We start from the raw sequence: 8,333 nt of genomic DNA on the forward strand, positions 1-8,333 counted from the left end.
CATACTGTGGAGGAGGTGGAATAGGAGGAAGTGGTGGAAGGTCCTGTTGAAAGGGTCAAGATGGCGACTAGAGGGGGGGTGAATAGTCCTTTTTAAAACTTAATCACGTTGGCTAACCGAAACAAGTGTGGAATTAAAACTATCAGTCTAGCCAAGACTACACCCCTCTATCTATGTTCACTAACACCTTGTAAAGATACTAATCAAGCAACAAAGGTGCCGGGCTAGCTAGAGCTCACCTAACCAATTTTAGGAGCAAGGTCATACAAACCTATGCCACTAGTACTTTTAAGCAACAAGGGAGCTCCTACACATGCTAGTAAGCAAAAGCACAAAGCTAACTAAGCTCACTAGCAATGCTCAATAACAAGGCAACCAATGCCTAATTAGAGAGCGCAAATACTTAGCTACACAAACTAAGTAATGTGACTAACAAGGTTACACAAGCCAAATTAGCCACGCAAGGGAGCTACTTCTATGCTATACAAGCAAGAAGGTAATTAGCAAGCTACACAAGCTATCTAATTACAAGAGCAACTACACAAGCTTAATATGTGTAAAAGTAATTGCAAGCTTGTGTAATAGGGATGCAAACCAACGGGAAGAACAAGGTTGACACGATGATTTTTCTCCCGAGGTTCACGTGTTTGCCAACACGCTAGTCCCCGTTGTGTCGACCGCTCACTTGGTGGTTCGGCGGCTAATTAGCATCACCCGCTAAGCCCGCACGTCGGGCACTACAAGAACCTACCCCTTGAGTGAGGGTAGCTCAATGACATGCTTTACTAAAGTTGCTCTTCACGACTCCCGCGGGGCGAGCACAATGCCCCTCACAAAGCACTTCTCCGGAGCGCCGCACAAGCTTCTTGCGGGCTTCGACAGAGACCACCACCAAGCCGTCTAGGAGGTGGCAACCTCCAAGAGTAACAAGCACCACAGGCTTGCAACTCGATCACCTAGTGCCACTCGATGCAACCTCACGATGCAATCGCACTAGAATCGCTCACTCACACAATCGGATGATCACTATCAAGTATGTGTGAGATGGAGGGCTCCTAAGCACTCTCAAGCATGGACACAAAGTCCCCCAAGGTGCTCAGCACTCGCCATGACCGAAGACCACTTCTATTTATAGCCCCAAGGGCTAAACTAGCCGTTACCCCTTCACTGGGCAACTATCGGGTCGACTGAACGCTCCGGTCGTGTTGACCGGACGCTGGACCTCAGCGTCCGGTCACCCGATGACAGCCACATGTCACCTGCGTTCAACTGCATTCTTCCGATCTCAATGGTCATCTTCTGACCGGACGTAGCAGCTTCAACTGACCGGATGCAGCAATCCCAGTGTCTGGTCATTTCCAGTAAGGTACCAGACATGACCGGACGCGTCCGATCGCACGTGATCGGACGTAGCCTAGCGTCCGGTCACACTCCAGCTTTTGTGTCACCATACGTCAGCCTGACCGGACGCACCCTGCTAGCATCCGGTCACTTCTAGTGCCAGCGTCCGGTCGAAGACCGACGCTGCATGCTCTCGGCCACCACTGACCGGACGCAGGACCCCAGTGTCCAGTCACCACGTGACCAGCGTCCGGTGCACTCTGTGAAACCCGGTCTTTTCTATCTAGGGTGCCGGTGGCACCGTCGGACTGTACGCACTCTACGGGTGGACACTCCGCCGGTGGAGTTTCTTCACCAAGTTGATCCACATCAACTCCAACACCATCTCCATTGTAAATGTGCCAACACCACTAAGTGTACACCACCATGTGTATGTGTGTTAGCTTTTCACAATCATTTCCCAAAGGATGTTAGCCACTCAACTTGCCACGCCACTCGATCCTAGCGACGATGCAAAGTTAGATCACTCGAGTGGCACTAGATGACCGATATGCAAACAAGTTTGCTCCTCTTGATAGTATGGCCATCTATCCTAAACCCGGTCATAAACTTCTCTACACACCTATGACCGGTGAAATGAAATGCCCGAGGTTATACCTTTGCCTTGCGCATTCCATTCCATCTCCTCCAATGTCGATGCAACACATGCACCAACACGATCAACAATGATATGATCCACTTCATATCATCACGTGATCATATTGGTTCATCGATCTTGACTTTACTTGCTCTTCACCGTTGCCATCGTCCATCGGTGCCAAGTCTTGCTCAAGCTTCACCGCCATGCGGTCCATTGCTCCAAAGCCTTCGACTTGCCCTTCACGCTTGCAACCGGTCCATCAAGCCAAGTCTTGTCTTGATCTTCTCCACCTTGATCACATGACTCAATGTCACGTCTCATGTGCATTTAAGCTCCTTCATCATCACATGTGTGAGCTTTACAACATCTTCCAAGCCATTTTCACCTTCATGGCATTGTTGCTCACACACATGTACCTATAGACTAATCACCTGTGTATCTCACATAAACACAATTAGTCCACCTAGGTTGTCACTCAATTACCAAAACCAAACAAGGACCTTTCAATCTCCCCCTTTTTGGTAATTGTTGACAACTCGACAAAGATATGGAAATTAAGCTCTTTTGGATTCATGTTGCTTGCCCAAGCAATTTTACCATGTGAAAATGATTTTGGACAAGTTTCATGAACCCCAAATAGTAGTATTAGTTCCTCCTACATATGTGCTAGAGTATTTAATTATAAGCTTGCACATATGCATAGATTGAAATTGTGGGAGAGTAATTACTACCGAATGATGCTAAGGTGTATAGAATAAACCTTTGAAGTGTGATACCAATCAGAGTTGCACCTTTAACTTCATCCTTAGCACCATGGTTAGCTAGATGTCACTTGGAAATAAAATCACTAGATACCTCGTGAGATCAACATTAAAAACAAGGTACTAGCATTACTTGTAAAGCATACCAAGTGTCTAGCTATCATCCTATGCATGCTAGTTATCAAATCATCGTTCAAGTTCTACAACTAGCATACACCACACAAGCATGCATATTTGAATTTGAAAACTTATGCAATGCAAGCAAGCACATGAATATGCACATATCAAATGCAATCAATCAAAGTTCATGAGCTTGCTCCCCCTACTTGTGTGCTTCTCTTGTCCAAGAATTTTGATCTATCTCTTTTCTTCAATGTTGCTCCCTCTTTGTCCATGTCCAACCTCTATTTCTTTTATATCTCATCTTCCCTCTTTGTCCATGTCCAACCTCTATTTCTTTTATATCTCATCTCTCCCATTGTACAATCTCTCCCCCATTCAATCAAGCTTTCATATCTTTGTATAATCTCTCCCCCTTTGTCATCAATTTCCATAAAAGGTGTGCTTCTCATTGATGCAAAGGTATGCATTTGGGGTAGATGGTTGAGGCTTGAATCTTGCATTTTTTATGGACATCACTTGATTGTTGGAATGTCACCATTTGTAAATACCACCTGTAGCTTGTACCACTTGTATCTTGTGTAGGGCTTCTTGAGATACCACACATAAGATTTTTGATCTTGTGATCAATTTGTGGGACACCTCCCCCTATGTGATAGCATGGGTCATCCATTTGATACACTTGAGCTCTTGTAGGTGAGGGATGCATTCTTCATTTGATGATCACTTAAAGTTGAGGATCACTTGTGGAACCATCATCTTTCATGGTTGATACTATGTATAGATACCACTTGTAGGAAGTGAATACTATTTGAAAGAATCTTCTAGTATGGAACCACTTGTTTGATTTATCAATAAAGACCATTTCTTGAACATTTGCTATCTTCATGAGTACCACTTATAGGATATCACTTGTGAGTTGATCTAGACATTATTTGTAGATTCTTGATAAAATACTTGAGTCTAGATACCATTTGAAACAAACTAGATATCCATGTGTATTGTTGTCTTGTGCTTGTACTCTTATCACTATCATGAGCTTCTATGATTGACTTAAACTAAAATGATTTACCTAAACTTCCAAGTTTGGTTTGAACCAATGACAAGCTTCTTCACACCTCTTGCAAGGGTTATCTTGCCAATGTTGTACTTGTCACTTGTTAGCAATCCAAATTAAGTTAAGTACTTGGGTTCACTAGCTCATGAACAAATTCATGTACTAACCACTAGATCAAGTAATTATTCAAAAAATAGTGGTAGGCTATGAATTTAAACATTTCATTTGTTATGCATGATCCTATGAAGCATGTACTATATGCACTAACCGTATACTAGTAAGGTATGAAATGATCATGCACATTACAATGATACCTTTGCTATGTTGGAGTAGAGGATAGTCACATAGATTCCAATTCATTACCCCAATAGCAATGTGAAGTCCAATTATAAGCTTGGTGAAGACCAATAGATACCATGTTGAATTCCATTCTTCACCCATATGAAATGAATACCACTTATGATCAAGTGCACTTTCTTGTTGTGGTTGACTTGCTTTATCTTTTGATCTTTGCTTGCATGAGAGTATCAATTTGAGAATACCACTTGAAATATCATGATTAGCTCTCTTTTAGGTGTTGCTTGCTTTTCTTGATCAACCCTTTTGATTGCTTCAACTAAGCATCTTAAATGTTCCTCGGATCACCACTTCCATGTTAGCCTTCCAAGTACCATACTTGGTTCACCTACACATAGACGGCAAGCCCCTACACTAGGGAGAAGTGACCTCTCTCCAAGAACCATTGTTGACACTCACTTGAAATAACTTGATTGATTGATCAATTGATGGACTTAACTTGATGAGTAACCTTGATTCCTTCTTTAAGTCCTTTTCTTTCTTCTTGTTTAAGTTCTTTTCTTTCTACCAAATGATTTCCAATAGTCACTAGAACTTAAACTTCAACTTCATCTTGAGTTTGATCTTGATCTTCCAATTTGAGTACCAAATATGTGCAAAATACACTCCACAATCAAATGGCCTTGTACTCTTTGCTTGTCATGCTTCTAGATCATCTCAAAACCAAACTTAGGTACCTCAAACACTTGTAAACATGTTTCCAACTTGAGGACCTTTCAATCAAAGTGACTCTTGATTAATCCAATATTTATCACTTTTCTGACAGATTTTGTACCCTTCAAAGAAATAAGCATATTTCCCAAAGTACAAATCCAAATACCACGAAATTTGGTGGAGATGTTCTTTACTAAGTTATATAGCAGCTGTAAAAATTTGAGCTTCATTTGACTTCTAGATTGCTGCCATATTTCAATTCTTCCACCACTGCTACATGCTGAAAACTGCTGCACTATAGCTGACAAGAACCACTCCAAAACCGAAGCATTTCTTATCCAATTTTCATGAAATTTCTACAGCATCTTATACCAGAAGTCTAGAGCATGTACACCAATTTTCAAGCCAATCCAATAAGTTTTCATTACTCACACATGGCTAAGATCACAGCTAGCTCTGATTTTGCAATATAGGACTGATTTCAACAATTGAGCTATACTTCATCAAATATGAATCAAACTTGAAACTAACTCGTTTGAATACTTTCACAAGACATAAATCCATTCAAACCACTTACTAAATGTCATCTTATGAACTTATCCAACACAAATCAATCCAAACTTGACTACTAATCAATTATCCATTCAATCAACTTATATGCACCCAAATGAAATGATCAACAAAAGATATACCTTGGTTAGCTCATGATCATCCAACTAGCAAGCTTTAACTCAAATATTTGCAAGCCATCAAATAATATCCAATGAATCACCAACTACTTTGAATTGTAGCACTTGTATATTGATAGCCCTTGGACTTCACTCAATTTTCACTTAGCATTGGGTTGGATATGCACTAAGCTTCCATACTTGATTCAACATATGATGATTAATATGAAAACAATTTGAATCAAGCCTCCAATGCCGATGGTACCTACAATCAATCATCCACTTTTTGATGGTACCCAAACAAGTTTGGGTTCTCTCAAGTTAGGAGCAACATACTTAGGCATAGCCTTAGTATGAATAGCAGGATGTTTTGCAATTGCAACTAATGAGGTACCATTGCCATCCTTTCTAAGCATATTATTATCAACAATTGAAGTAGGCATAGAAATATCACCTAGGGGACATGAATGTGCCATGTGTCCCCTTTCCTGGCATGAGTAGCACTTTCTCTTTGATTGAGCCTTCTCTTCCTTGCTCATGTGGTGCTTCTCATTGCCTTGCCTCTCATGAATTGCTTGATCCTCCTTCTCAAGCTTGGTAGGACACTTAGAGGCAAAGTGTCCCACATTTCCACACTTGAAGCACTTGATGTGAGCATAATCTTTCTTCTCATCTTCATTCTCGCTCATCATCTTGGCATCTTGAGTTTGCATTGGATGCCTTGCCTTTCCACCCCTTCTTGTTTTCTTCTTCTTTATCATCAAGTCACCACCATCTTCATGGTTGATCTTGATTTGAACTTGGGGTGTCTTCTCTTGCTCAACTCATGGCTTTGGTTGAGGCTTCACTTGTTACTTCACCAATTGCTTGGTTGGGCACATTGAGGTAAGATGACCCCAAGTGCGGCACTTGAAGCACTTGACATGCTTTAGCCTCTCTTCTTCTTTTATATTCTTGAGCTTCTCAATGTTAGGGCAACCATTTGCAAGGTGTCCCGCTTCATGACACCGGTAGCACATGGTATGAGAGAGCTTTCTTTATTGTAGCTTCTTCATCTTTCTCTCTCTCTCTTTCTTTCACCCTTTGTCATCTTCTTCTTGAAGCCAAGGCCACACTTGTCACCATAGTTTCTTTGAGTCTTCAACATATGCTCAAAGGTGATTTTTGAGTTGTAGCACCTCTTTAACTTGTTGCTCAATTTCTTCACTTCATTTTTGAGCTCATTGTTCTCCTTCAAAAGGTTAGTCTCATAAGACATAGAAGTAGAACAAGCATCTATTTGTGAAGAGCATGGCATATCTAATAAATCATCACAAGAGGTGGATACATGCTTCTTTCCTACATCACAAGGGTTAGTAACAATATGTGATTGATCATGTGACCCATGTGATGAGTTCTCATTATTTTTAAGTTTCTTTGTAAACACTTTAATGAGAGAAGCATGTTGTTCTAATAATTCATCATGAGATGCAAGTAGTGTCTTATGATTCAATTTAAGCTCATCAAGTGAAGATTTATAAGCATCAAGTAATTTCTTATGTTCTTCACAAGAGTTCTTTAGAAATGAGTTTTCATTTTCTAATTTCAATGTTTTAGCTTTCTCATTTTCTAAAGACATGGTCATGCTAGCAAGTCTATTAACAAGCTCATCATATGAATCAACATGATCAACCACATTATCAATTGATACCTTGGTGTCACCTTGTGACATGAAGCAATGTGGGGATGTAGTTGGAGAGCTTGTAGTAGCATCTTTATCATGGCTTGAGCATGAACCATCATCACCATCAAGTGTGCATAGGGAAGCATCATCACTTGCAACACTTGTGGCATCATCATCAACCTTGTCAAGTGAACTTGTAGTGGATCGATCATCATCATCGTCACTTGACCATGAGGTGGAGGAATCTTCCACAATCACCAAATTGTGGTTATGCTCAACACACTCATGTGCCTCCTCTTTGGGCTCATCATCATCATCGGAGACCATCCCATATTTCTCGTTGAGATAACTCCAAATCTCATGGGCGGTCTTCATGTCCATGATCTCTCCAAATATGCAATCATGCAAAGATCTATACATGATGTTAGTAGCATGGATGTCGAGATCTAGGCATTTCTCTTGTGCTTGAGTTAGATTATCTTCATTCAACACATGAGAAAAGCCTACATCTACCATCCACCACATTTGAGGGCATACATACTTAAAATTACATATCATCCAATTTTTCCATCGTGTAAAGTGTGTGCCATCAAAAATGTGTGGACAATCAACATCTAGCCCATAAGCCGCCATCCTCTCGGGTCAGTGAAGACCACAAATGAGAGACCTAGCTCTTATACCAATTGAAAGGGTCAAGATGGCGACTAGAGGGGGGGGTGAATAGTCCTTTTTAAAACTTAATCACGTTGTCTAACCGAAACAAGTGCGGAATTAAAACTATCAGTCTAGCCAAGACTACACCCCTCTATCTATGTTCACTAACACCTTGTAAAGATACTAATCAAGCAACAAAGGTGCCGGGCTAGCTAGAGCTCACCTAACCAATTTTAGGAGCAAGGTCATACAAACCTATGCCACTAGTACTTTTAAGCAACAAGGGAGCTCCTACACATGCTAGTAAGCAAAAGCACAAAGCTAACTAAGCTCACTAGCAATGCTCAATAACAAGGCAACCAATGCCTAATTAGAGAGCGCAAATACTTAGCTACACAAACTAAGTAATGTGACTAAC

Source organism: Miscanthus floridulus, chromosome 18 (assembly GCF_019320115.1).
Source record: "Miscanthus floridulus cultivar M001 chromosome 18, ASM1932011v1, whole genome shotgun sequence".
In the NCBI taxonomy this organism is placed as follows: Eukaryota; Viridiplantae; Streptophyta; class Magnoliopsida; order Poales; family Poaceae; genus Miscanthus; species Miscanthus floridulus.